This window comes from Pararge aegeria, chromosome 20, assembly GCF_905163445.1.
Source record: "Pararge aegeria chromosome 20, ilParAegt1.1, whole genome shotgun sequence".
Taxonomy (NCBI): Eukaryota; Metazoa; Arthropoda; class Insecta; order Lepidoptera; family Nymphalidae; genus Pararge; species Pararge aegeria.
The window spans coordinates 9,248,803-9,265,334 of record NC_053199.1 but is presented as its reverse complement, the minus strand read 5'-3'; the positions used below and the strand labels follow the sequence as shown (position 1 = coordinate 9,265,334).

Here is a 16,532-nt window from a genome sequence, read left to right as displayed (position 1 = left end):
TTGTTCCCCCTTCCCCGTTTTACCACAGAACAGCGAGACACCGAGAGCGGTGGCAACCTTATGTGGTTGATATCCCATCAACACGCACGAAACGTTTTTTATCCACGTTTCTGATACGTGCCGCTAAGATGTGGAACGCCCTCCCGGTAACTGTGTTTCCTGCCACGTATAATTTAAGTACCTTCAAGGCTAGAGTGAATAGGCTTTTTCTAGGCAAGCGTGCTCCAACCTAGACCTCATCATTGCTCTCTAACGGGCATGATTGTCGTCAAACGCTGGCCTATCGTTAATAAAAAAAAAAAAAAAAAACCTACCCATATTGTAAGTGTGTATGAGTATTATTCATAAATATTCAATAGTTATCTAAGATAGCACAAGCTACGCTTACTCTGGGGTTAGATAGCGATGTGTGTAGTGTGTTAATATATTTATTTAATTTCCAATAGTTTATCAGATATCTCAGTAGCTAATCTATTTCTGGTTTACATGCGCCTTTATCATCATCATTATTATCAACCCTCTATCGGTCCACTACAGGACACAGGTCTCCTCTCAGAATGAGATAGGTCTAGGGCTTTAGGCCGTCCACGTCGTTAAATGCGTATATGTTCTTGAGAATATTGTAAAGGACTGTTAGCCATGCAGGTTTCCCCACGATCTTGTGTCTCCGCGTTGGATCGAACTCTATCCCCCCCCAAAGAGAAGCTGGAGACTTTTACCTCATTATTTTGTAATTATTTTTTCCCTTCGCCATACTTAGTAGCAATTTATCTTTAGGTTAGGTTTCATGAGTCAGGGCGAGGCGTAGCTTAATTGGGAAAGCTGTCAGGCCGCGATTGCCAGAGTGTCGCAGGTTCAGATCCTGTTCCGAAAATTTCGTCGCGGTTGTGTGCGAAAGCGTTCTGGTGGCCCTGCAACCAGGCGACTTGTTGGAACACCGTGGGGTTTTAGTCGGTACGAGTCCGACAAAAACACTGTGCTTCCCCGTGGTGCGGTGGTATCCATGAAGATTTCCCCACGAAAAAAAAAGAAATGGTTTTATGAGTCAGGCTAATAAGTTATATTATGAGCGAAATTGTTATACCTAATTTCCATTCCATTAATCGCTTTTTAAATGTTAATTATACAAATCCCTACAACCTACTGGAGAGGTTTTTAATATGACTTAGCCGTAGCTAAGAATAAATAGTACTACCTACTATATTATTGTTTATGTGTGACGTGCTTATAATTGGCATATTTTTCCTAGATATGAATTATTCTGGCCTTGTTTAGTGTCGCTGACACGTCCGTTGGCCACACAAAGATCAATCGTCTCTTTTACAGCTTCTATGAAGGAGACATTATCTTAACGTGCTACTTTAACTTCACAGTACATTATGTATTAACGGCTTCACACTTTGGCCTTCAGATGTGTGTATAATTTGTTACAATTCGATCAAAACGAAAAACCTTTTTTTTTAAATTGGGGGCATTTTATAAAAAAAAAAACGTTTTGATTTCGCGTTTCGAGCGTTTCTTTATTCCGAATCTCGCAATAGTTACCTATTTAGGATTTTGGAATACAATTAAGGAAATACCGTTTAAAGTAGGCCAAATTCACAATCACGATAAAAAATCAGGTAACATGTATGTTCGTATTGACTTAACTACCGGTAACAGATCCGAAAGCAGATTCAACCAAGTAAGTAGAATTTGCTTCCGGGTGCTAGAGTCTAAAAGTTAGCCAGAAAATCAAATCACCTTTTAAGTTAATTTTTATTGCGGTTTATGTATTCCTATACATGTTCCATAGATAGATGTTCCAACCCACTTTACTACTACTAAAGTAGTAATATTATTAGTATATAGGCAATTATGCTATGGAACAATCTGCCTGCTGAAATCCGTGGAAGTAACTCCCTTTCTATATTTAAGAGTCATCTGAAGGACTACTACCTCTCTTTGTGCGATGGCATTTGAAGTTATTGCTTTATTATTGTTTCTATATTATGTATGTTATATATTTATATATATTATGTATATTTTATAGTTAAATTATCTATGTATTTGTATACAGTATAATTTTTGGTATTTATGTATATATTAAAACACTCTTGGCACTATCCCGTTCTCTTGCTGTAAGTCCTTTCTACAAAGGTTGTCTGTAAGAGATTGCGTGCAGCAATAAGGCCGCCTTTGCATGCCTACGTTGTTTACTGTATACTCCTTAATGTTTATTTTCCGGAGTGTTTACGTGCCATAAAATATTTCTTCTTCTTCTTCTAATATTAATCTACGACGTTATAGTCAGTACACCAGGAATTAATATAATATGTAAATTCAGGGAGACTGACTGTCTTTCCGATTGCTAAAGGATATTTAAACCAAAATGTGGTTATTCCATCAACAAACAATCCCCAATGAGGGTTGACGTTGGTCATGCGATTTGTCGTTAAAAAATACACCAAAATACAAGAAATGAGTCGTTAAGTTTGAAGAATACAAGTTGTATCATAATGTGTAAAGTGATAAAGGCAAAAAGAAGAAGGCAGAAGAAGATACAATTATTGTCTTTGAACCGTACTTCAACATCATTATCTACTAATTACCGGCCCACTACACGGCAAGGATCTCCTGTCAGAATAAGAAGAGTCTAAGCCATAGTCCACCATACTGGCCAAGCGCGGATTAGTAGACTTTACACGCCTTTGAGAACGCAATGAAAACTCTCAGGCATGCAGGTTTCCCCGCGATGTTTGCCTTCAGAGCAAGTGATATTTAATTTATTTTAATTAATACCACAATCAAGCCGAAGCCTTAACTACAAGGCTGCTACTTTTAGTTAAGGCTTTTTTCGAAGCGCACTTAACACAACAATAGGGTTTTACGCACAACGATCTGTGTAAATATAGACAGGCAAAGTCACGGGCACCTGACGTCGCCGATTAAATTCAAATATTAGTGATGGTAATCGCAGTCGACCGTTACAGCGCGCTCAGAGCCGCAGACAGATGGTGAATAATAAGTTAATAACGTCACGCGAAGTCTGTTCACGATAAATGGATGTTCAACGTAAATAATGCCTATATAATTGCTCTGTTTCCAACGACTCCTTAAAGGTAGGATTAATAATTGTACGTGTTTTCAGAATCACTCAGCGGGCGATGGAGAGGGCAATGTTGGGCAAATCTATACGTGATCAAATCAGGAATGAGGAGATCCGTAGATGAGACCAGAGTTACCGACATAGCTCAACGAGTCGCAAAGCTAAAGAGGGAATGGATTTGTATCTTTATTGGCTTGCGCCGCGAAAATTATTGATGAAACATAGAAATAATATTACATGTTTAAAGTAATCATTATTACCTACAAAAAAGTCCTTGAGGCTATATTATGTCTGACTGTTATAATTAAGTCACAATAACCGCTTTTGTTATAATTTTTGTCAAAACACAGGTTTAAGCAGATGGTGACATTTCAATTAAAATCCTTATCCAAATAAATAGTTTTATATTTAAGATTGATTATGTACTGCCTATAAATTTCTCTTTACATTATTCAAATTGACCTGGTACGCGACGCTGCAAACAGGTTCTAGGTTTATTTAAAGATATTAGAACCGGTCATAACTGATTTGGTGCAGACAAAGTTGAGCGGGTCAAGCAATGCAATATAATAAGGAAGTATTCAAACTGTACCTTCCTTGAAATCTCAATTCGTCCATTCTTTGTGCCAACGACTTAATTGTAGAGTGGTTTGAAGAATAGAAATCTTTTTCCTTCACAAAAATATTTTTAAGCCGCTACCATAGATACAGAAGTTACAAATTAAGATACTTAAAAAAAACAACAGATTTTAATAACCATAAGACTTCCAATAATTTATTTATTTTGATTTGAGAGAGTATCACAAAACTATAAAATTAGAGAATTTCTGTGATGATGAATGATGATGATGATGCCCTAACTTAGTCAGAGTTTTCAAAATCAGTTCACAACTGACTGAAACATCAGTGTTAAAAATATATACCTGTAGCCAAACAGAACCTGCAATTTTCTGAAGCCCGTTAAATAATATGTTACTAACAATAAGTTACCTACACTTTTCAAATACGCACTGCAAAGATCCGGGATCTAAATTAAGTTTTCGCAAATATCTCTAAAACGGCAGACTTTTAAAAATAAAGATCCCGTAACTGTAGCTAACTTTTTCCGTACGAATATTTTCTACAGATTCTTTATGACACTATTGCAAGGCTCTTATTTGTATTACTATAAATATTGAACATCTTGCCTGCCTTAATTGTATTTAAAACTGCATCTGTAAGCTGTAACTCGGTCATCGTATGATACTAAATAAGTTAATACTCCACGAATGAGATTTCCTTAGCCAATTAAAAGATCAAAGTTATTATTTATAATTGAATGAATGATATCTTGCTATCTTTCCACATTCTCTTATTGAATCGATAAGGTATACAGTTCTGCGTTCAAAAAACTATATATAAGAACTCCCATTCATCCTGTATTGCATGAAGTGCATTGTGTCCAAAAACAGTGAAAACGCCCCGCGCTTGTGTGGCTTTGACCCCGCAGAATGTACCTAGCTCACAAACTTTTTCTCATTTTCCCCATTTTAAGGTAAACGTTTAGGACATTAGAGGTAAAATAATTACTGTCAACTTCTAAATGGAATGAAGTTTCTAACCGGCTCCTGTTCGAGAAACACTAATAAAGTGTAGTGCTTTTTGACGCTTCAATATTAGTCGTGTACAGAAACCATTCTGTATGTTCTTAATTCTGTGGTATAAGCCTATAAAAAAATATTAGATTAAATGTAAAGTACTGTATTAAAGAAGAAGGTAACTAATCACAACCTGTAAATATTTTATTGAAATTCTAAATAAACCAGGCAACACTTCAAAATAGATACTAAGCGATCTAAATAAACCAGGCAACACTTCAAAGGTGAAAGTACTATCTACTTTCATAAGCGATTTAGTAATAAATTATAGAAATAGGTAGGTACATACTTTTTTAGGACGAATACGCCCATTTTTGATAAATGTTCGAGGAAACTTGTTTCCCGTGGAAACTGCGTCTTCAAGATCCGAATGAGCACAACTGACCAAAGAACCGTGTTTGTTCCAGGTTTTATGCATCCATACCGAATGAGGTTCCCGACGTGAAAACATCAGAATGGCCAAGCGAAAATAAACCTTATAAGCAAGGGATAAAAGGCAAGGCGACCGTTGATCCAGATAAATAAAACATGCGTGACGGTCAGACCTACGCAAGTTATTGCATTTTAATATAACATACATCGGAGAAGTGTTTATCCAGTTCAACGTTTAGGTAAATGGAAAAAATCTGTTGAGGTAAATTCGTTCGATATCACCAGCTCCAAGGTTTTTTTTAGGGTTCCGTACACAAAGGGGAAACAGGACCATATTACGTCTGTCTGTATACCCGTGATAGTTTTACATTTGAGATTTTGACAGATGATGTATTTCTGTTGCCACTATAACAAAAAATGATAGATAATGGTATGGAATCCTTCGTGTACGAGTCCAACTCGCACTTGGCCGTTTTTTTGTTTGAAAATTATCATAAATTTCGTCATATAATAATTATAATAATAAAGCTTAATTCAATGTTTTTAATTTGAACGCGCTTATCTCTGGAACTACCAGTATGATTAGAAAAATCTTTTTTGCATTGAATAGCCCAATTATCAAGAAAGATTACAGGCAATTATCGACAAGCTACCACCCTTAGGAGCTGAGTCAATTAAGCACTCAAAGACTCGGTGCTTCAAAGTACATATCATCATCATCACATCAATCGTAGACGTCAACTGCTGGATATAGGTATTTTGTAAGGAGTGTTATAATTCAGTTTCCAGCGACACCCAGCGATTCGTTTGGTGTCTTTCTATTTTGTTGGAGGTCGACCAACCCTGCGTTTACCGGTGCGGGTTCGTCATTCCAGCACCTTGGGACCCCGACGTCCATCAGTTCTCCGGGCCCACCCATTGCCATTTCAGTTTCACGACTCATTCAGCTATGTCAGTTACACTAGTTTTTTTACGGATCTCCTCATTTCTGATTTCATATGGATACCCTAGCGTAGCTCCGACTACCTCCGCTGAGTGACTCTGAGCCTTCTTATGAGGCAAGAAGAAGGTGAGTATAAGAAATTATAAGAAGGTGAGTATACAATTCAATACAAACAACATTTACACTGTTTAATTAAACAGCATTCGTAAACAACCTCTTGCGGGTAAAGGTCTACCCGATTTTATGAAACTCTTATATTATATTATATCATCATCATTTGAACCAATGGACGTCCACTGCTGGACATAGGTCTTTTGTGGGGAGTTCCACAATCCACGGTCCTAGGCCGCTTGCCTCCAGCGGCTCCCAGCAACTCGCCTGATGTCATCTGTCCACCGTGTTGGGGGCCGAACTTCGCTGCGTTTACCGGTGTGGGGTCGCCATTCCAGCACCTTAAGACCCCAACGTCCATCGGTTCTCCGAGCTATGTGCCCTGCCCATTGCCACTTCAGCTTCGCGACTCGCTGAGCTATGTTGGTAACTCTAGTTCTCCTAAGGATCTCCTCATTTCTACCCATACTCCTAGCATAGCTCACTCCATCGCCCACTCAGTGACTGAGCCTTCTTATGAGGCCTATAGTTAGCGACCACGTCTCAGATATTATTTAGTGACTTTATACTCGTAAGTTATTTGTTTGTGTAACCCTTAAACTTGAAGGAACGTAGTAAATTAAACAGAAACAGCACTGATATTATAATATTATGATAATAAAGTGGCTTAGCTAGAATTTGTTTGTAGTCTGATCAGATCTCATCTAGATCCTGGTGGTTTCAAGCAAATTGAAAGGAGCTACTGGATACGCGCAGTATAATATTACGCGGTCTGTTGCATGAGGAAATCACTATAAGAGACCTATGTCCATCATTGGACATACTTTGGTTGAGACGTTGACTATCCAGAAGCAATTCAGCGCTAAGAGAAATAAGCTGTTTATTTCTTAAATAATTCGCCGGAATCTATCCACGGTCTCTTTATTATGAAGCGATTTTAGAGGTTACTAGTTTTTTGCAGAAAGCGATTGCGATCTGACCTCCACAGCGCGACTAGCCTAAGTACACCTAAATATATCTTAAACACAAACATTGCAAGCCGATAGTCGAAATTAATGCATCCATTATTTTACTCAGTCATTGAGGAGTCTTTTCTTCATGGTGTTGATCTATAAACAAGGCCACTAGGATTTGCAGAGTTCTTATAAATAATAAAAAAATATAAGATTAAGTCATACCAGGAAAAACACGACATATTTAATGGCAAGATCAAGAATTGCAACGGCATAAGGCTATATTTAATTCGCACATACCCGTAATTCTCCGAGTTTCTTACGCTGCCTTCGAGACTGGACTCGTCGGAATACTCGAAAGAGGCATTATCAACCATTGTTCCGTATCACATTATCAATCAAAATGCAAAACACACACTGTATAATGTACCTTTCACCATTGAAACACGTGTCCCTCCTTTGCATTTGACAAAGCACGTGAAGGCACAGAAACATTCTTCACCACATTTTAAACACATTTTTCTCTAACAGGAGCAGAAATATTAGATATTTCGAATGATAACGTCGAGCCCCGCGGCCGGTGTATTATGAATGAATGTGAATTAATGATACCCACGGGTACGTACTCTTCGAATGACGATTGCAAATAAACTAGTTGACCCCAAATTGCGGCCATCAATCATCGGCGATAAGATTAATAAAACAAACATGCCAACGATTCCGGAATCCAAGTAAAGTCAAAATCTGCTATTACATAATTCATTAATTATAAGGTAAAAAGCTCGGTGATGCAAATACAAAAACTGTAAACCGTCAATGAGTCGACGGTCTACATATAATTGAAAACATGAACTCTATTGAAAATTCCAATGTTGGTATTCCAAATATTTCTCTTCCACATTGATACGCAAAACGAACGGTTCAATCTATTTTTGAGAAAAGAAATATGGTGTTTAAAATAATACGCTTGAAATCACAAACTTCGACAGAGGTTGCGTTCCGTCCGCGCCGAGAGAACAACTGTTGATAGAATGGTTATGTGTAGCGCGTATTGATTGTATATCGAATACGCCGTAATTTATCGCCACGAACGATAAGATAGCGAAAGGCTAACATAACCGTAGCGACATTACACGCATCGGAATATCGTCGGAAAATTTGAGACGTATTCAGGAACTAAACATACGAAACAGATGACCTTTCCGGAAACGGGTTCATCGAACTTATAACGCCTCGCTGACTTAGAACCGAGTGCGATAGGAAAGGTGCCGCGGACTGGAGCTCATTTGACAACGAAGACAATATAGAGAGCATGAAAGAGTGGGAATAAAAATCATACGATTGGTGAAAGACTCAAATCGTCTGAATCGGCATTCACCTTCGGATAACCGCTTAACAACGGTACAAGATGATTGCTAGGCGGACGTGGACTGCAGCTTGCAATCGGTACATGCAATGTTTGTAACGAGTAAAGAGGTCGTTTATAAACACAGAGTACAGACAAGCGGAACAAAGAAGGTGCAAAACAAGTATTCATTATGTAAATGCCTTAAAAAATACTTATTTATAAGTAGGCTCATTAAATATCTAAATATTTTTCATAAAAAAGACAGAATCGGCGAGATTCCAAATCCCATAATTCTTAATATCAACAAACCTCCTGCCGTCGATGCCAACTAAATCCCGCCAACCGTTAAAAAAAACTGTGGCTAAAATGGCAAAACAATCCGGCCATATAAAAAAATCTGTGTTACAATCCAATTTTTGCAACTGAGAGCAAATTCCTTTTACAGATAATTTTAAAATAGTATTTTTTTTATATAATATACTTACAGTAATTATTAAAGATATACGTTGCTATTATCTTTGAAAAACTTTGATAGAATCGGCCTTGATGTTTCTCTACAATTTTTATACTTTATCTACACAGGTGATCACAATAACTGTATGTTATCTTTTGATGTGACAGTATAAGATAAATATTCCAAGTGAGTCACGTTTCATTATGGTTTTGTAGTAAAGAGGTGAAATGTGAATCATTATAGTTTTGACATCTAAATATTATTGCGTAAAATTTAATTTTCCACAATCTTTCTTGCAGCTACGTCATAAAAGAAGTTTGAAAAAATAGCGAAGTTGTGTGTTACGTTATTTGCAAATTAGAAATCTATGAATGTATATATTTGATCTATATGTTTTTATATAATGATCTTACAGGTTTGTGGAGTCCACCAATCCGGACTGGCTCAGCGTGGTGGACAATGGCCATAACCCCTTCTCATTGTAGACCCGTGCTCTGTAGTGGGCCGGTAATGAGTTGATGATGATGTTTCTTCGTTTATTCGTCTTTACGTCAAATTCAGACAATTAAGATTAACATGTAGGCTAACTAAGTTTTCATAGAAACGTTTGATTGGATAAATTAATATAGTTATAGCTTCTAATAATAATCATGTAGTGTAGTGAGAGGCAGACGTTAACGTAAATTTTCAGATTTTCAATACATCTTTTAATTTACAAGCTGACCCTTGATTCCAATCTCACCTGGTGGTAAGAAATGCAGTCTTAGATGATAGCGGGCTGAGAGTGAAATTTAGAGTGTGGCAGTTACATTAAACCCACATTTCAAATCGGTTTCCACCAGTCAATATACCAGCAGAGAGGTTAACCTCTCTTAGGAGAGAGTAAAGACGTAAAGACGGCACGTTCGGTTTTACTCGTTGATGGCACGTCTTACTCAGGGTGGTACGTCTTTTTCGAGGTGGTACATGTACACGTAGTATTCTTGCACGTTCACAATCTAGTAGTCTATAGCGTGAAAACCAGGCACGCCAAAAATTAGCCTTATCTTACTCCATTTGAAGCCGCTAATTCTGTCATTTTGATTTTAATTTGCGCCAAGTGCGCTTGCTTAAAATTCGATTTTACTCTGAAGTTACACGATAGCCGACCAACCTTTGATTGGGAATGCTGGTTATTTAGTTTCAGTTGTAGAGCTTTTTGTGACAGAGTTGGTCCGGGAAGCCATGATTATTTCGGCTGCAAAGCAGCATTGCTGTGTTTTTTTTATGTTTATAGACGAGCGCTTGACTGCAATCACACCTGATGGTAAGCGATGATGCCGACAAGGTGGAGCGTGCTTGCCTAAAAGATTAGGCATCTTTTCACTCTTAATTTGAAGGTACTCATGTTGTTCCGTTCTGAAGGGCGTCGTTCGCAGTGTAACTACAGGCATATAAGGCCGAACTAGTCTACCAACCCGCGTTCGGCCAGCGTGGTAAACTACGGACTGACGGAGTGATCTTTTGTAGGAAGGTCATGGGTTGATAATGATGAAGACCTAACATGTACGGCTCTGGTTGATAGATACCGCGCGTATAAGAACGTGTTTCTAGCATGCCCTGCCAAGTTTAATTCAGTTTATAAGCGATTGGCGTTCCACTTAACAAAAGCAGATAGCCCGCTTGGCAGTGGCGTGCACTTCATATATGCATAAATGCACTGCCTACCATGAAAATTTCATACAACTTCTATAGACGGGAATTTTTTAAATTTTATGCGATCTTACTGCTTTATGCCTAACCTGAATAAAACCCTTTATGTACGCCGCTTGGTTCGTCAATTACTACTTATATAAAAAAAAGGCCGAGGGCTCCTACCTGACAAAATGTTTTGTTCATTTTTATATGTAATAGTATATTTGTGTCGGCTATTTTTGCCATCGCTACCAAATTGTGAATAGAGAGGGTCGGGAACATCAACATTATCTGTGTTGATTGAACAAATGGATACAACTCGAGTCCGATGTACTCTTATTGAGCAGTACTCTGCGCTCTCGCTGTACACGTGACGTACTACCTATTCAGTTACAGGATGATTGAGATTAATTAAAACGAACGTTACACTGACGACTAATTAACTCTTTATTCGAAAGAGATAGGTTACCTTCATTATAAATAACGTACCGTTTTCCTGTTTTGGGATGGTTATGAAAATGCACTTTACTATACCGAGCGGAACTATACAATAAAATAATGAAATCATTATCATCATCAAACCATTACCGGCCCTCTATTGGGCCTCTATTTGGCTCCTCCCACAGTGAGAAGAGGTTAATGCCGTAGTCCACCACGATGGCTTAGTGCGGATTGGTGGAATCCACACACCTCTGAGAACATTATGGAGAACTCTCAGGCATGCAGGTTACCTATCCATGTTTAACTTCACCGTTGAAGCAAGTGATATTTTAATTGCTTAGAACGCACATAACTTCGAACAGTTAGAGGTTCGTGCTAGGATACGGTCTCGACCCCCCGAAAGTGAAGTCGAAGTCCTAAAAACTGGGCTTTCACTGCTTCAAATAATTTAAAAAAACTGCTATTTGTGAAAACAACGAGACCAGTAGTGTAGAATTATTTAAAGTAATATTGAATAACTAGAATATTGCTATGAAATCAAATATCCATGCCATCGAACCTGAAATCATGTCGTATGCCGACATGATCTCAGGTTCGATGCACAAGTTTTATAAGCTTTCCTCACAGTGCAAGCTGTCGAATACGCACGATGACTAATTTTGAATAACTGTCCTAAGATGTTCGGAAGTATCTACTATATATATATAAAAATATCTTATTTTTTACAGAAATTAAAGGTTTTGTTAATATAAATTGTAACTGATAGTTTAAAATTTCTAAATACTTGATATATGCAGAGATTTTCAAGGGGTAAAGTATTATGTTTATATAGAAGTGACGTCACAACGACGTCGATTGAATTCGGCGTTTTCAACTGTCATGGCGCATCGCTTGATTTTTCAGTTTTATTTATTGAAAAAAAATACCAAACTAACTTCGAATAAAAATAAAAATACGTTTTACTAATATAAATATATTAAAATATTTATCTCATCATTTATATAATGATTAGATAAATTCAATATTTTAGCGGTTCTTTGTTACTGCCATCAGGCATATCACTTGATTTATTTAAAAACGCGGTAAAATCTTGTTATATTGATCATGACCACTGGTTTTTGTCGTTGATTTATAATAATATATAAATAAATAATATATATATATATATTTTCTAGTATTTATAGATACTTAATATATATTACTTTTATGTTTATATTCATTTCATATTTGTCTTATTTGTGCAATTTTTCATTACGTGTTCTTATGTAGTAATTTGAATGTAGGTTTATAAATAAGTAAATAAGTAACGCCTAATCTAAGTAGACTCCTAAGCATACCTACGTCAACCGTCCACCAATAGGTATCACCTTAAAGTTGGTGAATCGTTTTTTTTTCTATAGACATCGCCTAAATAATAAGCATTCGATTAAGGCGTTACATAGGTTTAGTGAAAAGGTGTATTAGACCCTTAAGAGTCAAGGAGCGAAAAAAAAGACCGAAATTACGCCTACCGGAGCGGAATAGCAAAGTCGGGCGGACGTTGACCTGGTATCAATTTAGTTTAGTTTTAGTGTAACATTTACAACGGCATTTGCACCATTACATTGCATCAATGTATGTACCTTGATGTATTAAACGTGTATAAAAACACATTTAATTCATCGATGTTCCTACCTATACTATTGATGAATTTCTCAGTGACAAGGTTGCTTGCAAACAAGCCGCTCCGCTTTCATCCACACAAGATAAAATAATTGTTAAATTGTGAGATGAATTCGGAAAAGAGAAATTGTTGAGTTTCTTGCCGGCTTCTTCTCGGTAGAACCTACCTTCATAACCGGTGGTAGAGTCACGATAAACAGACATACTTGACGTTTCAAAAGTGCTTATATTTGGCCTAATTGAAATAAAATAATTTCGATTTTTTTTAATTTTTACATGCAAAAAATTCCTACCAACACGCCACCCCTCCTATTCTGGCGGGTGTTTTACGAGGCGAATAAGGGTGTCCTCCGTTCTACAACTACCATCTAATGAGATCACCGAACCGTCTTCGCAGCTCTGTGATTATGGGCGAACCCTCCCATTTGGTGAGGCCTTTCCAGTACTGGACTGTTATAGGCTATTGATGATTACCTAGGTCATTTCCATTAAAAGACGATCTAACACGGGTTATCCAACAACACATTATCCGTGCACTAAGGCAAACAGCTATGAATTATGCTATATTATTATAACATCAGGCCGTAAAATGACGTCAATGTGTATCTATCTTAAGTGCCTCAGAGATACATTGTAATAAATCTAGATCTCCCATTCAATTATGATTGACATTTCTTAATAGCAGAATCACACAACAACAGTTGCCCTGACCGACTTCGACCGCATGCAGTCTAAGATGGTAGCGGGCTTAGCTGTTAGTATGACAATTATATTAAACCTATACTCCTAATAGGTTTCTAATCGGAACGCTAAATCACTTAGCGGCACGTATTTTTCGGTTTGGTGGTAACTAGCCACGGCCGAAGCCTCGCACCAGACCAGGCCAGAGAAAATTCAGAAATTATTAATCCCCAAGTTGTGGAATAGAACCAGCGTCCTCCAACTAAAAACTACAACCGTCACCATTGTGCCGCCAGCGAGGAGGTCAAAAAAACGATGGTCAATCTGCAGAGATTTTACAACTAAACGTGAGGTAATATAGTGCACACAGGTACACTATTCCCTCACTCTCAAAGTCCGATTGGACGGCACCTTTGGCGTCATGACCGGAAAGAGATCAGCTTGCGTTTAGTTATGCAATAATTTATCTCTTTCTTTCATCAGAGATTTGACATTAGAACGAAGAAGACAAAAGATTGCGCATACGCCCACTTTACAAGGTTTATTATTAAGGGTAATCTTTTTACGACCCAGTGCGCTGGGCACAGCTTGTTTAAGATATTGAAATTTTCTGCAATAAGAAATTTCAGCGTATTTAATTATTTCTTACTTCGCCTTTCTTTGTCGATCGTTATTGTATTCGTTGTAGGTCCGTACGTAAACCAACGCAATGAATAATAAATAATAAATTTTTCGGTTCATTTGTTTTCAGAACTGGTTTTTGTGTATTTTTCAAACTATACTGAAGAACGATTAACGCAAGAAACTGATAAATAACTGGTTTACATCACGAAATTTATTCTTAAAAATGTTTACTACGTCTTCATTGGTTTTTTCCGTAGGTACATCTTGCTTTGTCCTCGGATTAATGTATGCCTTCAAGGAATGATACTTCTGACCGTGACGTTAAATTGGAACTATGAATATGTTACTATAATGGACATTTGAATTTACCGTAGTATTAATATTGATTTGTATATATATGTTTGTTACGGCAAAGCATTGATGTGGGATGTAGTATTTATTCGGAGGTCGTGGGAACGAATTTTGGGCAGATTGGGTCAGTTTGGAAATATATAATATCTTAATTTATATCAAACTCGCAGTGGGTCTTCATCGGATTTATTCGGAGAGTACCTTAAGGCTTCTTGCCTGGAATGGATTCGCGAGGAATCATTACTTCACCGATGTTGTCCCAACGGTTGTCCTTATCGCGCTATCGTAGTTTTCACACAAGATTGCAATATATACATAACATTTTAAGTTAAATAAAATTCAAAAAAAATTAAATGTCCGGACTCCGCTCCCTAAGCTCAGAGGAATATATTCCTATTGTTAGGGTTAAGCGCATGATCATAGTCTGAACAGGCAGTGTAGTCTTTCTCTAGCTCTGGCCCTTGAGTGTTACCAATGTGAATTTTTTCTCTGCCATTGTAAACTGACATAGAGATAAATAAGGGTGACCAGTTGGAATTAAATTAAATACTATAAACGCGTATATATTTTAAACAATCCTAACCGTGTTCGGTCACAGCGACTTCTTCGGATTTCGGCTGAGAGCGTCGCTGGTAAGCTCGTAGATGACTCGCATAACCTGATTTTGTGCTAAACGTGCGGCTGCATTCGCCACACGTCAACACACCGGCAATATAGTTATATGATAAGGCCGCTGGTGGTCGGGCCTTTGGCTCATTGCGTTTAGCATCAAGCTCCTTAAGTCGTCCTAACTCAATTTCGTCACGTTCGTTCGTATATATTTATTAAGCACGCGCGCGACCTGTTAACGTCGCCACCTGTGGGACACTGCGGAGTTACACTGAATGTACAAAGAGTTGTAGGATACAAAATTTGCTTACACAGTAGTCACCAGAGGCGGCATTCAATAAACATCATCGTGATAACGTCCGAAATTTTCAAACAGTGCGTGTTGCCATAAGTCATCGCTGTCATACAAAGTAATTTTGAGGAATTTCGTATGAGACATACGTACAGGACGGCACTAAACTTTTGTAATATCTATTGGAGAATAGATTCATACAAAACACTCATGGATCATAAATACTTTACTTGGATAGTGGAAAAACTAAAAACAATTGCATAACTGTTTTTTACTGTTCCAAAGACAGTTCCGTTTAAAACAGAAGGGCACCTTTCTCGAAATAGCCGTTAGAGCGCAGTGGAGTCAGTACGGTAGATTTGTTTTTCTATGGTGAAATATTAGCACCTTACTTATGCCCCTATCAAAGTCAAGCCAAGTTGTTGATATAAGAAAGTATAAATAACCGAGATCGACGGTTTAGCGTGCTCTCTGGGGCAGATAGGTTGACACCCCTCATTTCCCAACTCCATGCTGATACTAAGATGATTTTAATAACCGACACGGGAGTCGAGCCGCGGATGTCATGATCCTCATAAATATAACAACAACTGGACCATCGAGGCATTTGCATAAAATATAAGAAGCCATGGATCGACAGCTCAGCGTGCTCTAGATTGACAACACTCATGTTCTTACTACATGCTGATATTCAGATGATTTTTATACCGACACGGGTGTCGAGCCCCGGACTTCATGATCCTCAGTATAAAGATCCTAACAACTGGGCCATCGAGGCAGTTGCATAAAATATAAGAAGTAAGGGCGATGCCTCAATATGCTTTCGCATTGTAGCCACATCGGCGAATCAACGCATAGCAGCCACACCTGCGTTGCAGTAATGCAATGCTTTTTTATGGCATTTTATTTTACTTAATATTACAAACGCGAAGTTCGCATGGATGGATGTTTGTTAGTCTTTCACACAATAACTACTGAACCATTTTGACTAAAATAAGGAATGGAGATAGATTACATCCTGGATTAACAGATACGCTGTATTTTATTCCGAAAAAAATTACAGTTCCCGAGGGATGTATGAAAAACCAAAAAAAACAGCGCACGAAGCTAAGCCAAATTTAAAATATATGGAAAACAGAGGAGTGTCGACGCTGCGACGACGCATCGGAACGCACTCATCGGCAACGGCATCGCATACATACAAATCATACAACAAAATTACAAAAAAGAAACTGAAACGTTTATAACGAAAGTCATCACAGCTTATTAGCATCCCACTGCTGGGCACAGGC

The 16,532-nt window shown here is 37.8% G+C and overlaps 1 protein-coding gene across 1 annotated transcript in view; it reads right to left on the bottom strand.

Annotated features, from left to right (window-relative positions):
• The window catches only part of LOC120632878 (membrane-anchored lipid-binding protein YSP2-like), a 56,448-nt gene that overhangs the window by 17,482 nt on the left and 22,434 nt on the right, over window positions 1–16,532 (bottom strand). The gene's annotated exons all lie outside the window — the stretch shown is intronic.